Source organism: Aegilops tauschii, chromosome 3 (assembly GCF_002575655.3).
Source record: "Aegilops tauschii subsp. strangulata cultivar AL8/78 chromosome 3, Aet v6.0, whole genome shotgun sequence".
NCBI classification, from domain to species: Eukaryota; Viridiplantae; Streptophyta; class Magnoliopsida; order Poales; family Poaceae; genus Aegilops; species Aegilops tauschii.
In genome coordinates this window covers 534,736,760-534,742,521 of record NC_053037.3, presented here as the reverse complement: position 1 = coordinate 534,742,521, position 5,762 = coordinate 534,736,760, and positions in this window count along the sequence as shown.

Sequence of the window (5,762 nt, the reverse complement as noted above, 5' to 3'; positions counted from 1 at the left end):
CGACTACAAGAAGTCCATCGAGTGCGCTGCAGCCAGCAGCCGACTGGCCGAGTCCCTCGTGGTTGCAGAAGAGAAGAAGATGCTGGAGCGAGTTGTGGCCATGGCCGGCAAGCAGCAGGCCCTGTGCCCCAACCCCAAGGAACATGATGCGCAGGGCTCCTTCCAGCCGGCCAAGGAGACGAAGAAGATACCTCTGGACCCGGAGAACCCGGAGAGGTTTGCTGTCATTGGAGCAAACCTGGACAGTAAATAGGAAGGAGAGCTCGTCGACTTCCTCCGTGAGAAGCGAGACATCTTTGCATGGTCCCCGGAGGACATGCCGGGTGTTCCGAAGGATTTCGCCGAGCACAAGTTACACGTCCGAGCATACGCGAAGCCAGTCAAGCAGCCTCTCCGCCGAATGTCGGAGGAGAAGAGAAGAATCGTAGGAGAGGAGATAGCCCGGCTCTTGGCCGCCGGCTTCATTATGGAAGTGTTTTTCCCAGAGTGGCTTGCCAACCCGGTCTTGGTGTTGAAGAAGAACAACAAATGGCGTATGTGTATAGACTACACTAGCCTCAACAAAGCCTGCCCCAAAGATCCGTTTGCCCTACCACGGATTGATCAAGTGATAGACTCCACAGCCGGATGCGAGCTGTTGAGTTTCTTGGATGCCTACTCAGGATACCACCAGATCAAGTTGGACCCAGCTGACCGCCTGAAGACCGCCTTCATCACACCCTTCGGAGCTTTCTGTTACCTGACTATGACATTCGGCCTGAGGAATGCCGGTGCCACTTTTCAGCGTTGCATGCAGAAATGCCTCCTCAAGCAACTCGGCAGAAATGCCCACGTCTACGTAGACGATATTGTGGTGAAGACGGAGAAGCGCGGTACCCTGCTGGAAGACCTCAAAGAAACATTTGCCAACTTGCGCCGATTCCAGATCAAGCTCAACCCCGAGAAATGTGTGTTCGGAGTACCAGCCGGCCAGCTTCTGGGCTTTTTGTTCTCCGAACGCGGCATTGAGTGCAACCCTGTGAAGATCAAGGCCATTGAGAGAATGGAGATTCCCACCAAGTTGCGAGACGTGCAGAAGTTCACCGGGTGCCTGGCCTCCCTAAACCGCTTCATCAGCCGGCTAGGAGAGAAGGCTCTCCCCCTGTACCGACTCATGAAGAAATCCACTCACTTCGAGTGGAACGACCAAGCAGACCAAGCCTTCCATGAGTTGAAGAAGATGCTGACCACTCCACCTGTCCTGGCGGCGCCGATTGAGAAGGAGCCCATGCTCCTCTACATAGCCGCGACTAGCCGAGTGGTCAGTACAGTCATCGTGGTCCAGCGCCCAGAAGGAGGCCGAGCCCAGTTGGTCCAGAGGCCGGTATATTATTTAAGCGAAGTACTGTCCACCTCAAAGCAAAACTACCCGCACTACGAGAAGATGTGCTATGGAGTGTACTTCGCCGCCAAGAAGGCTGAAGCCCTACTTTCAAGAGCATCCCATCACGGTCGTATGCACAGCCCCGCTTGCCGAGATCATAGGCAGCCGGGATGCATCCGGCCGGGTGGCTAAGTGGGCCATTGCGCTGGCTCCTTACACAATCTTCTACCAGCCCCGCACCGCCATCAAGTCCCAAGCATTGGCCGACTTCCTTTTCGACTGGTCCGAGACCCAGTACCTACCGCCGGCTCCCGACTCCACTCATTGGCGGATGCACTTCGACGGGTCCAAGATGCGCACCGGCTTGGGAGCCGGCATCGTCCTCACCTCTCCCAAAGGCGACAAGCTCAGATACACGCTGCAAATTTATTTTGCCGCCTCCAACAATGTGGCTGAGTACGAGGTGCTCATACATGGGCTCTGGCTAGCCAAAGAGCTCGACATACGCCAGATCCTGTGTTATGGCGACTCGGACTTGGTGGTCCAGCAGTCATCTGGCGACTGGGACGCCAAGGATGCAAACATGGCGAGCTATCAATTCCTCGTCCAGCAGATCAGTGGATACTTCGAAGGGTGTGAGTTCCTTCACGTGCCACGGGCTGACAACGACCAAGCAGATGCCCTGGCACGGATCGGCTCCACCTGACAGGCTATACCAACCGGTGTCTCTCTCCAGCGCCTCCTCAAACCGTCTATCAAGCCGTCTCCAGAATCGGACTCTATCTTCGTACCGCCCGCCCCTGATGCAGCCGGATCCGACTGGAGGAACCCAGCAGGCGGCTCGGGGACCTCGACAAGCGGCCCGGGGACTGCCGTAGTCGCACCCGGCTCAGGGACTTCAGAACCCGGCCCGGGGACTACAACAGTCGGCCTGGGGACTGCAGCGGCACAAGAAGCGGTGGCCGACTCCAACTCTCCACCACGCAACCCACCCACCCGGGTCACAGTGGCCGTACTGACAGTAGAAGAAGTCACAGCTCCATCATGGGCCCAGCCCATCCTCAACTTCCTAGTCAACAGAGAGCTGCCGACTGATGAGATCTCGGCAAGATTAGTGCAACGCCGAGCCGGGGTATACGCAATAATAAACAGAGAACTTGTCAAGCGTAGCGTCACTAGAGTCTTCCAGCGCTGCGTCGAGCCAGAGAAGGGCGTAACAATCCTCAAGGATATCCACCAAGGCGAATGCGGCCACCACACAGCCTCAAGATCACTTGTCGCCAAAGCTTTCCGCCATGGTTTCTTCTGGCCGACTGCTTTGGAAAATGCCAAGGAGTTAGTCAAATGCTGCAAAGGATGCCAAGTCTTCAGTTCCAAGCAACACCTGCCGGCTTCTGCACTCAAGACCATCCCCTCACCTGGCCCTTTGCTGTTTGGGGGCTGGACATGGTGGGCCCATTCAAGATAGCCCGCGGCGGCATGACACATCTGCTTGTCGCCATGGACAAATTTACCAAGTGGATCGAAGCAAAGCCGATCAAAAAGCTGAACGGGCCGACTACCGTGACATTCATCGCCGACATCACTACACAGCATCATCACCGACAACGGCACAAATTTTGCCAAGGGAGCACTGGCACGTTTCTGCGCGACACAGGGCATCCGACTGGACTTAGCGTCCGTTACCCACCCGCAGTCAAACGGCCAGGTCGAGCGAGCAAACGGCCTCATCCTCTCCGGCATCAAGCCCCGACTAGTCGTACCACTGGAGCGTTCGGCCGGCTGCTGGCTCGATGAGCTGCCGGCTGTCCTCTGGAGTCTGCGTACTACCCCAAACAAGTCAACTGGCTTCACTCCGTTCTTCCTTGTATATGGTGCCGAGGCTGTCATCCCAACTGACATCGAGTTTGACTCGCCTCGGGTCACCATGTACACGGAGGCGGAGGCCAAGGAAGCACGAGAAGACAACGTCGACCTGCTGGAAGAAGGCCGGCTGTTAGCACTCAGCCGGTCTGCCATCTATCAGTAGGGTTTGCGCCGTTACCACAACCGGAAGGTCAAGCCAAGATCCTTCCAAGAGGGCGATCTTGTGCTTCGGCTGATCCAGCGAACAGCCGGCCAGCACAAGCTCTCGGCCCCTTGGGAAGGCCCTTTCGTCGTCAGCAAGGCACTAGGCAACGACTCCTACTACCTGATTGACGCACAGAAGCCAAGAGCGCGCAAGAGGGATGATTCCGGCAAGGAGTCAGAACGACCATGGAACGCCAAACTCCTGAGAAGATTTTACAGTTGAAAGCAGTATGTATCATGCTACCTTTTTTGTATTAAGTACGAGACAACGCCCCCCCCCCCCCCCGAGGCGCACTCGGGGACTGCCCTCCTTTACCTATGAATGACGAGTGTCATACTTATGAATGTATTATTACATTTGATTTTCTATCTGGCACCGGGTTCGAATAGTCGGCCCAGGGACTGGCCGCCTTAAGTTATATTAAAAGTTCTACCTGAAGTCAGACAAGTAGTGTGCCAGCACCCGAGCCCTCTCTTGTTGAAAGTCGCAGCTCGAAGAACCGACTGTCCGGCTGGCAAGAGTCAAAGGCAGAAAGGATGCCCACACGAAAAACGGCTAAGGACTAGCAAAGTTATATAACACAAGCCGGCCTCCAACCACGCCTACCGGCTGTCAAAACAGCCAGCTGGCCGGCCTCCCAGTCACTTCGCTACAATCCAACAAAGCTAGAGTACTTGCCCTCCCAATTGGCCAAGCACTTCTCCAGCCACAGACTGCAGAGCAGCTGTCCGGCTGGGAAGGCGGCAACCAAGGGAGGGCGGCAAAGGAAACAACCGAAGGATGAAAAGCAAAGAACAAGGGAAAGCCAAACGCATGCATAATTATATTTACACACAAGGCCTTCAACAGGCCGGCAGTCAATATAGTTCGAATACACCCCCAGTGGGTGGAATTGTGCAAACTTAACAAAATACTGTTCCAAGAGTAATAAAATAGGAAAGTAGAGGCAGCAGATTAGACTAAGGGCGCAGCAGGGGAGCCGGGCTGGTCGGTGGAGACGGCGGCGCCGGCTGGAGGAGTGGCCGGCTGGCGAGTCTCGGCTTGATCATCGCCGGCTGCAGGCGGTGCGCCCGCGCGTGCCTTGTTGCTGGAGGCACGGTCAAGCTGAGGCTGACCGGCCGCTCCACCATCTGGCACGGCGTCTCCACTCTCCTCCTCCTCACGCTCGTCGCTGGAGTCGATCTCCTCCGCCGAGTCCTCGTCGTCTGCCAGGTTCAGCCCGAACCACTCCTCCGGCTGGGCAATGCCGTTGTCGTCCACCTCAGGAGCGAGGCGCTGGTGTCGGTGTAGTCGGCGATCGCCGAGGCTTGCTGGATGATAGCCGGCCGCACCGGCTCCAGCTCCGTGTTGGCCTCCTGCCGCCAGGTGGCCAGCTGGTCCAGACTCAGCTCGGGATACTAGGCCTTGACGAACTCCAGCACCCGCCTGGCGCCGGACCGAGCCGCAGAAGCCTTCCAGGCCTCGAAGCGGCCGGCCGCCACCTCCAGCCAGTCGGCACTCCGACTGGGAGTGCGGGGAATCACCTCACCAGGCCAGAGAGTGGCCAGCACCTGTGCCCCAACACGCTGAAGCCGGCGGAGCATGCGGTGAGCCGGTTGGAGGCGGGCTTGAATCGCCAAGAGCTGTTCCTCCAGCGACCGACGAGCGTTCGACGCGATCTCGGCGCCAGCCTGCCTTTGTGCCTCGCGGTGGGCCTCGACAACCTGGTTGGCGGCAGTAGAGTAGCCAGGGAAGTACTCTGCGCAAGAAAGAAGAGAAAAAACACCAAGTCAAAAAATGAACCAAACGGCAAGTGGCAAGCAAGGGACGAAGAAGAGGGCGGCCTACCTTCAACCAAGTCTTCAACCTGGCCGTAGCCGTTGATCAATGACTACCTCGCCTCGGCCCAGCTTGCCGCCTCTGTCTCATATTCAGCTTGAAGGGCGGCCTCGCTGTCCTGCACCGCCTTCAGGGTCGCCTTGTGGCTCTCCTCCTGGTCGGCCAGCCTCTTGGCCAGGCGGTCACGCTCCTGGGCCACGGCGTCAAACTCGGCCTCCTTAGCGCGAAGGGCGGCCTGAGTCCCACCCAGCTGCTCCCTCAGTTTGGCGTTGGCCGCTGCAGGCATGGCAGAGAAGAAAGAAGCAATAAGGAAGAAGTCGTCAAGAAAGATCCGACTCGACTGCTCAGCAGTCGGCCCGAATCTCGGGGACTACACCCAGTGGGTGCGCTGACGCGCCCCCACATGAGAAAAAAGATGAAGCACTTACCCCGGCTCTCAGATAGATCAGCATTCTTCTGGGTCAGCTCCCGAGCCTGGGAGTTGAAGGCAACCGCGCGGAGGTTGTGGTA